This window comes from Canis lupus, chromosome 12 (assembly GCF_003254725.2).
Source record: "Canis lupus dingo isolate Sandy chromosome 12, ASM325472v2, whole genome shotgun sequence".
In the NCBI taxonomy this organism is placed as follows: domain Eukaryota; kingdom Metazoa; phylum Chordata; class Mammalia; order Carnivora; family Canidae; genus Canis; species Canis lupus.
This window is the reverse complement of record NC_064254.1, coordinates 34,170,074-34,180,453: the sequence shown is the minus strand read 5'-3', so window position 1 is coordinate 34,180,453 and position 10,380 is coordinate 34,170,074. Positions and strand designations below refer to the sequence as shown.

The 10,380-nt window shown below is 34.2% G+C and overlaps 1 pseudogene; it reads left to right on the top strand.

The window, feature by feature from the left end:
* The first annotated feature begins 293 nt into the window (after positions 1-293).
* On the top strand, positions 294-1,239 carry LOC112658271 (archaemetzincin-2-like; annotated as a pseudogene).
* The last annotated feature ends 9,141 nt before the right edge of the window (positions 1,240-10,380 follow it).

Genomic DNA, 10,380 nt, shown 5'->3' with positions numbered 1-10,380 from the left:
ACTTTCTCAACCAGGCCCAGGCATGCCCATCCTTGTATGGCAAAAACTTCAATGGGACACTTCCCCTCTAAAGCCTCATGGTGGAACTGCTGTTTGACACATTCAGAAGGAGGATGACAGCTCTACATAGGAGCACAATGTGAATGGAAGAGACCTATCATTACACAAACAGTAAGGCACTCTGAACAGACACTAAATAAAAACAGTTCTCATCTCAAAACAAAACAAAACAAAACAAAAAACAATGCTTGCGTTACAGTATAAGTTAGATTCTGGTGAACAGCATTTGCTGAATGAAGTCTTCAAGCCAGACAATGATCTCTTTTGACCCATTAACTTGCATTTGCAATCAGATTGGATCATCTCTCATCCTGAGGCTCCCCAAGACTTTGAGCAATTTTTCAGTGATCCTTACAGAAAGATACCATCTCCAGAGAAATAACAGTATTTGTATACAGTGCTTTGGATCTCTAGGAAACATCAGAATTATTAGTGAATAATATACTAAATGGCTCAAGGGCTACTGTGAAGCATTCTTCTACAGCTTGACAGTAAAATATTAGAACTGGTTCCTGTCTCTATAAGGAGGTGTTCCTTTAGAGTCAATGATAACAAATAAAGCCTACATTTTCATGCAGGACACATCCTCCAGTTCTTAAAAAAGAAGAAACCTGGAGATGCCTTCTGTATTGTGAGAATAACAATCAATCATTGTTATTCCTAAGAGATTCCTGGAATTTTGTCTTTGGATAGGACCCTTTGACAGATGGCATGGGGATATTCAGCTTTGCCAGGTTCCACAGTGATTGCTTATAGCTCATGCTACAATGAAAAAGTAAACAAGCTGTAGAAATTATCTTTAAGTGACTATTCAGTTTTTGATACCTATTATACTCCAGAAGTGACTAGTGTTCTGCTGCTTCACCCCTCTAAAATTTTAACCCATGAGATTGGACACATATTTGGACTTTAACACTGCCAGTGGCTTGCATGCCTAATGCAAGACTCCAACCACTTGGAAGAAACTGACTGGCACTCCCTCAACCTTTGCCCTATCTGTTTACACAAGTTGCCATGTACAAAGTGCTGGTGAGGTAGATTGATGATGAATCTGCTGACATCCCTGGAGTTAGTACAAAACACAGTCATGAGGATAATGTGAATTTACCAAAACCTGTGGAAACCTTTAAGGAATGGAAAGAGTGGATACTAAAATACCTTGCTGTTGTCCAAAAATAAGGACCCTCATGTAGGATAATTAAAATAAATACTTGCACATTAGAAAAAGAAAAAAATGAAAATATAGTACAGTCAGGTTTTCTCCTCTACTTCAGAAGTTTGCAAACAAAGTATAGTAACTTTCTCATAGTATTTTGGTGTTTATCACTCAGCTTTCATCCTAATACCCTCCACTTACCCAGAGATGCATGTTTAAGCAGTTCCCTAACTGCCTGGCTCTGTAAAAAATGTAAAAATTACAATTAGTAGGCAATCAGTTACCCAAAAAAATTAAAAACTGAATTGAAAGATGAGGTGAAGAAAAAATTATCCTTTGAAATCTAACAAAAAGTCAACAGATGATGAATGATACCAACAGGGCAGTAGTAACTTACAATGAGAGAGGTTCTATATTTTTTTTTTTGTCAAGAAACAAAAGAAATCCCCTCCTCCACACATCCAAACAAGAAGACCACAGTGTTTCTTTAATACAAGGCAATATACATAATTTGAATCTGGTGTTAGAGAAAGCTATTACCCAGTCAATGATATTGTAATAGTTAGAGATAAGGTCATGTTAAAAATAAGTCCATTATCTTGCACAATTCTAAAAGTAGGAAGCCATGAAGCAATAAATTATCAAATTTTATTCAGTTGTCTCCAGGAAAGCTGCATTTTCTCACACTCATGGAACAATATATGTCACTGAGGTAGAGATGTTTGCAGATTGAAGAAAGAGTGGGTACTTCACTAATCAAGGCTATTGGAAATGTCATCCAAGATTATCTATGATCTTTGTTCAGTTCTGATGCTGACCAGTCAGAATTCTGATCTCTAATTTGATTTCTTAAGAGGATTTTCCCAACACAGTGGGGACTTAAAGCACTGTCATCATGTGGTAGGTTGGCTATTGTGTAAGATTTAGAGTTCTGTGTGTATTCATAACATGATACCTGGTTGAAAATCAGCACCTTGTGAATCTAGTTACTATGTATCAACCCTAAGACTCAGTTCACCTGTCAGAGATGTAATAAAATTATATCTTGAACTTCAGAACATGAGTACAGTGCCAGAACCTAGAATGACCTAATAGGATATGGTCAACCTGCAGGATCCAGCCTCCACCCTGGCGACCACTGTCCCATTATTGCTTATTAGCTCTTTAAAGAAAACATTGCTCTATCTAAAGAGATTACTGGTAAAAATCTGTTAGCAAAAAAGGTAATATTCCTGAAATTACAGAGCTGCTGCTTTTTTACTAAGCTCCAGCAGTGCTGAACATATAACTTACTTTGTACCTGAACCACAGTGCTCTTTTTCTCCCTCTGCCAGGAGCACCCTTTCCCTCCTAATGGCTTGATTGACTTACACCCACCAATTCCAGCAGGTTTTCTTTGACCTACTTACCCAACCCTTGTCTCTATATACACACATACATCTGGGTTAGGAACTTTTATCTGGCACTCCTTAGAAATATTTTGCTACCATATCTGTACACTGTTTTAAAATGATCCATTTATTGGTCTGCTACCTACAATGTTCCTTAAGTGAAACTCAGGCTTTATTCATCTTTAAATTCCTAGCATCTTGCATTGTGTTTAATATCCAGGAAGCCCTCAATACATTTTTGATGAAAAAAATGCTTTGTTACTTTATTGTAGTTTGAGACAAGAAACTTTTCAAGGCAAGTACTTTTACAGATATTTGAGTTATATTTCCCAATAGAGCTCAACCTTCATAACATTTGCATAAAATAACAGTTCCAAAGATGGGGTGATTCTTGGGTCAGCAAACGGTTATATTTCCCAGTAAATATATTTTGAAATGCATTATCTTATATGACATTTATATAGTAGTTTCTGGGCACCAGGAACTATTCTAAGTGCTTTATAAATATTAACTTGAATTATCTTCATATCAAACCTATAAAAGAGGTGCTACCACTACCTCCATTTACTGAAGGGGAAATAGAGATATAGAAAAGTTATGTAACTTGGCCAAGATTGCTTAGCCAGTAAAGGGAAGAACCAGGATTTGAATCCAGGCAACCTGGCCCAGAGCCCAAAGTCTTCTCTGCAGGCCTAATGGACTTGCCAATAAGTTTTCATCCACAAAATGAATGGGCATGCTTATATGTAGGATCTTTGATGTGTAAGTTACCTCTTCCCTTTTCCCCTTGTCTAGCCTTCTTAAACAGATATCTTATAAACCTCAAAGCTTTAGACAAGTATTTTATTGAATTACTTTCCTCTAAGGAGCCTAGTCTATTTTACAAAAAGGAAAAATGAAAAACAAAAACAAGAGCTCAGTAATCCTCACAAAATCCATTGAGGAATGTACATTTAAGAAAAGGAAATATTTTTAAATGGATATTTAGCTAGATTCTTACCCCCTTAGGATAAGGCTGAATAATGATTTCATTCTGCCCTGAGATTGAAAAAAATGTTCTTGTAAGTCTTGGAAGGGAAGCAAAAGGATATAAGGGCTCTCTGTGAAAACCTTGTATTTCTTTCTTTCTTTTTTTTTTTTTTTTTGAAGTTCAAATCCTACGATGATTAGCTGCAGCTGACCTTGACTCTCCCACTGCTTAGGGAGGGATATGCTATCATAGAGAAATCAAATGAATTAAGCTCTCCAGCTCAACATTTTAAATTGCAGCTGGAAGGAACCATCTTTAGGCTGGTCATCCCCAAAAACTTTTGCACAGAGGCATCTTTGCCAGAAGGAATGCAGCTTTTTTGCCAGCACTGCAATAGAATTATAAAGGAGAAAAGCAGAGAAAAGAAAGCTGCCAGGACTAATTGAAAATTGTCTAATAAAATGAATGTTATCAATTAAATTGTTCTGTTCTTAAACGGATCAATAGGGGTTAAAGAAAAGACATTTTGCCGCTGTTTAGAAAATTGACCAAGAAAACTTCTTAAAAGATTAACTTAGAAAACTGTCTTCAGCAAGCAAATGTGTAAATATCAAATTGTATGACCAAATAAGCCCTTGTTTTGTCTCTTGAAAGGTAAGGAAACTTTTATTACCAAAGAAGATTGAGAGGGACTTATGTTTTGCAAAGTTGAAGATACTGGGGGCCAAATTTACCCTCTAACCAAAAAAGAGGAAAATATAAAAAATGTTTTTCAAAAGACTAGACCTCAGGCAACACAATACAGTGACCACTGAGAGAAAGGAGAGAAATGAAGTGAACCTTATAATTGCCCCATTTTACTGCCTTGAAAAAGATTCCAGGGCATGAGGCAGAGAAGCAGAAGCCAAAAGGAACAGCCAACTTTCTAAGTTGGGGAGAGTATTAGAGAATAGAGGGATACAGAAGGAGAGAATTCCAGATATTTGCAAGAGATCCCCTAAGATATTCAGTTGAGTGCCATTCAGTGCTTGAATGTAAGGAAATTAATTTAGGCTAGGGAAAGAATTACCCAAAAGGATTAAAGGGAACAACACATGTAGCTCATATCAGATCAAAAACTCTGTTTTCTTATAGCAGCCAGATTGGAAATTCTCATAATTCACAAGGTATTAAAAAAAAATTTACAAGTTACTGTGTAGAGTACTGAAATAGTCTTACTTCAGTAGTGGCAACTAGCCTTGGAATAAGCATTCTCTAAAAAGCAAGGCCTGAGAAGATCAAATTGTTCACAAGTAACTGTGTCACAGAATAAACCTAAATAATATTTTTAAGAATATAAAAATATGTAGCCACCAACAAGATAAAACTCAAAGCTTGTGAACCAATAAAAAATTATTAGTCCTGGAAAGAAGAAAGAAAATTGAATCTGTGAGGAGAAAAAAAAAAATCAATCAAAACTTACTCAGAACTGATATAGATGTTAAAATTATCAAACAAGAGCATTAAAAGTCATTTTAACTCCATTTCAGATATTTAAAAGTTAAGAAGAAACATGGAAGATGCTTTTTAAAAGATCCAAATCAAACTTCTGGAGAAGGAAATTATATGTGTGAGATAAATAATATACTGGATGGAGTTAATGGCAGATTAAACATTGTAGAAAATTAGTGAACTTGAAGATACAACAATAAAAACTAACCAAATGAAACACAAAACAAATATTTTTTAAGTATGTTCAAAGTATCAGTGAGTGTGGGACAATTTCAGTTAAAATCCCTAATGGAAGGAAAGCAGGGGGAAAAGAAAAAGTATTTGAAAAAAAATGTCTAAAATCTTTCCAAATTTGTTGAAAACTATAAATCCACATATCCAAGAAGTTCAATCAACTCTAAGTACAAGAAATATGAAGAAAGAGGGCAGCCCGGGTGGCTCAGCGGTTTAGCACCACCTTCAGCCCAGAGCCTGATCCTGGAGACCCAGGATCTAGTCCCACATCGGGCTCCCTGTATAGAGCCTGCTTCTCTGTCTGCCTGTGTCTCTGTCTCTGTCTCTGTCTCTGTCTCTCTCTCTCTCTATCTCTATCTCTCATGAATAAATAAAATCTTAAAAAAAAAAAAAGCTACACCATGGCTCACATCATCATCAAATTGCTCAAAGCCAGCAATAAAAGGAAAATCTTAAAAGCAATTGAAGAATAGACACATTTCCTACAGAGTATCAAATGTAAAGATAACATCAACTTTTTATAAGAAACAATTAAAATAACATCTTTAAAAAACTAAAATGCAACAAAAAGTCCCTGATAACCTAGAATCCTATGCCCAGAATCCAACAGAAAGACAAAATAAAGTCCTCTTCAGACCCACAAAAGGCAGAAGAATTCATCAGCTTCCATCTTAAGAAAGTACAAAGAAAAGATTGACTTAAGCCCAACATAGGCAGAATAAAGGCAGTAATAAATTTGGGGTGAAAAACAATGAAACAGAAAAGAATAGGCCAATAGAGAATAATCAATGAAACCTAAAGCTGGATCTTTGAGAAAAAAAATAAAATTAATGAACCTCTAGCCAGAAAAAAGACAGTAGGGGAAAAAAAGGACAATAGACATAATTATCAATATCAGGATCAATAAAAGGTTACAATAGACTCTACAGATATTAAAATGATAATGTGTAAACAACAATACATAAATAATATAAACAACTTTATGGCAACAAAATATACAGTTTAGATGAAATTGACAAATCTTGTCAAACCATCAATGATCAACCAAGAAGGAAAAAGTAACATGAAGAATCACATATCTTTTATGAAAGTGATTGTATCTGTAGCTTAAGACCTGAAAACTCCAGGCTCAAGTAGCATACCAGTGAATATTACCAATTATTAAAAAGAAATAATATTAATTCTACACAAACTATTTTAGGAAAATTAAAGATGAGAGGACACTTCCCAACTCATACTACATCCTGCTTCCAAAACCAAACAATTGTAAGAAAAGAAAAATAGACTAGCATCCTTCATAAACATCAATAAAAATTTTCTATCAAAATTTTAGTAAATTGAATCTGACAATATCTAAAAAATATAATACAATATGACCAGCTGGTTTATCCTAAGAGTGCAAAGTTGGCTTGACATCTCAAAAATCAATCAATATAATTCACCATATTAACAAACTAGAAAAAATAGAAAAGAAATGGAAAAGGAAACCGTAGTGACCATCTTAATAGATAAAGAGAAAGCATCTGACAAAATTTCAGTCATTCCTGACAAAAGCTCTCAGCAAAGTAGGAATAGAGGGGAATTCTCTTAATCTGATAAAGAACATCAGTGAAAAGCCAATAGCTACCATCATATTAATGGTAAAAGACTAAGTATTTTCCTCCTTAGATTAAAAACAAGACAAGGACATCTGCTCTAATCACTTTTATTCAATATTTACTGGCTCTTCTAGCCAGTGCAATATGGAAATATAAAGAAATATAAGGCATCCACCCTGGAAAGGAATAATTAACATTTCTTTATTTGCAGACATGATCATCTATGCAGAAAATTTGATGAAATCTCCAAAAAAACTACTAAAACAAGTAAGTGAGCTTACCTAAATTCAACCGGAATAATTAAAAAATATAACTTATACATTTTAATATAATGCTATCAGAAATTAACACTTAAAATAATGCCATTTGTAATAGTATCTAAAAATACGCAATTTTTAAAGATACATTTGACAAAAGATGTGAAAGACTGGTACACTGAGGTACCTGGCTGGCTCAGTCAGTAGAGCATACAACTCTTGATCCCGGGATCATGAGTTCAAGTCCCATGTAGGGGGATAGAGTTTACTTAATAAAAATTGTTAAAAAAAAAAGACTGGTACACTGAAAGCTACAAAAGAATGATCAAAGAAATTAAAGACCTAAATAAATGTAGAATATATCGTGTTCGTTAATAAGAAAACTCAATAACAAGAAGTCAATTGTCCCCAAATTAATTTATAGATTCAACACAGTCCTGATCTCAGAAAACTTGTTAGAAATTAACAATACTGAAATTTGTATGGGAATGCAAAGGACATAGAGCAGCCAAAGTAAATTTGACAAAGAAGAACAACATAGGAGGACTTCCATTACTCCATTTCAAAATTTCCTATACAGCTACAGTAAAGCAGTATGGGGCTAGCATGTATCAATGAAGCATGATAGACTGTCTTGATATTGATTCAAACATTTATGGGCAGCTGATTTTTAACAAAGGTGCAAACGCAATTGAATGGAGATTGCACAGACTTTTTTTTTTTCAACAAGTAGTACTGGAACAATTGGATTTCCATATGTAAAGAAAAACAAAACAAAAAACGAAACCAAGGAAGGAAATCACTTAAATCTTACCTAATATCAAATGCAAAAATTAACTCAAAATAGATCATGAATTTATATGTAAAGCCTAAAACTATAAGATGTTTAAGAGAAAACACAAGAAATTATTGATACTCAAGGTTAGGTAAAGACTGATTAGAGACAACAAAAGCATAATTCCCCAAACTGAAAATAATAATTAGAATTCATCAAATTCAAAAACTTCTGTTCAATGACCCTATTAAGAAAATTAAAGGATAAGCCACAGTCTGGGAGAAATTATTATCAAGTTATGTATCAGATAAAGAATCTGTATCCAAAATATATAAATAAGTTATTCAGCTCAATAATAAAAACATAAATAGTTCAATTTAAAAATGGGCAAAAGATTTGAATATTTTATCAAAATATATATATAGCTAATAAGTACTGAAAAGATGCTCAATATCATTGGACATTAGGGAAATGGAAATTAAAACCACAATGAGATATAACTACATGTCAACTAGAATTGCTATATTCATTCAAAAGCACCGACAAAGCCAAGTGCTGGTAAGGGGGTGGAGAAACTAGGACCCCCATGCATTGTTGGTGGGAATGTAAAATGTATAGCCACTTTGAAATACAGGGAAGTTTCTTAAAATGTTAAACATAAGGGCAGCCCCAGTGGCCCAGCGGTTTAGCGCCGCCTTCAGCCCGGGGTGTGATCCTGGAGTCCCAGGATCAAGTCCCACATCGGGCTCCCTGCACAGAGCCTGCTTCTCCCTCTGCCTGTCTGTCTCTCTCTCTCTCTCTGTCTCTCTCGCTCTCTCTCTCTGTCATGAATAAATACATAAAAATCTTTTAAAAAATGTTAAACATAAACTCATCATACATTCCAGTAATTAAATTGTTAGATATCTACTTATCTACAAGAAATGTCAACAAAAGACTCGCACATGAGTGTTCACAGCACTGATATTCGTCATAGTCCAAAACTGGAAACAATGCAAATGTCTATCAAGTGATGAATGTAACAACAAAATTTGCACATCCATACCATGGAATATTACTCAACAATAAAAAGGAGAGAAATATGAATGTATGCTATAACATAGGTGATCCTCTGGTCATACTCTCAAGACTAGAGCATATGATTCCATTCATCTGAAATTTTCAGTAAGAATATATCCAAAACAGTAAGCAATCAATGGTTCTCTTACCTGGGGTTTGGAATAAGGAGTAATTGCAAATAGGTTTGAGGGATATTTTGGGTGGTGGTTAAGTTCTAAAATTAGATTTGGGTTATGAATGCACAATTTTATAAATTTGCCTCATTTAATTGTAAAAGGGGATTTTATTGTATATAAATAATAATAGGCCATAAGTCTGTTTTTAAAAGACTATATGAATATCTATTTTTATTTTCCCTCCAGATTACCTTAAACAAAATAATAACAAAAGTAAATTTAATGAATTTGTATTAATGACTTTTTTCAGTAGTAACAAGACATTTTATCAAGAAATAGCCAATCTGGGCCTTTTTTAGTTTGCAGAGGTATATAAACTAATTGATTTTCTTTTCTAAAAGACAAAACTGTAAGTAAGCAAAAATTTGCAAGACAAATTAACTCATCTTCATCAATTTTACACCACTATATATTTGTCAAAATATTTACAGAGCCATCCTATAAAGTAGATAGATAAAATATTTTAGTTCATTTCAAAAGGTGGAGAAATTTAAGGCAGCATTGAGCTAAAGGATTTGTCAAGTCACAAGACCTTAGGCTTGGGAGAAAACTTTGTTTTTTTTTAGAATGACTATTCACTGATGTTTAAATGCCCCTCTACAATCCTCCCAAGAGCTCTTCAGTCTCTGCTAGAAGACCTTTCATAGCAGAGGATTTGCTATCCTCAAGAGGAGGGGAATTTTCCATCTTTGCAAAGTGCTAATAACTAGAAAGACCAAACATGGACTTTCTGTAGTTTCTATCCATAACATGAAGTTAGTTGATGGAAAGAGATTTTTATCAATACCCAGATGTTCTGGCTTCTACTACTTTACACATATAGAGTGCATATTTTTAAAAATGTGGATTGACACAATCCAAATCTCCATTAGATACAAGTTCCTTGAAATGTGGGACAGAGTTCATCATATTTTCCATTGCATCCATTGAATCCATCACTGTGCCTGGCAATTTAGGTACTCAATCAATGATTTTGAACTAAACTCATAATTTTGTAGCACAAAACAAGAATATGTAAATCACCTGAACAATTTTCCCTCAACTCTATTCCATAAATATTTATTTTATGCTACTGTTTTGCAGAAATTAGTATCCTTTCTTATTATTTGTGATATGCAAACAAAACATAGGAAAGTGTTAGCCTAGGTAAGTTAGGGACTAGGTGATAGAATTAGTGATTTTACTGATATGTCTAAAAATGACCCTGAAACAC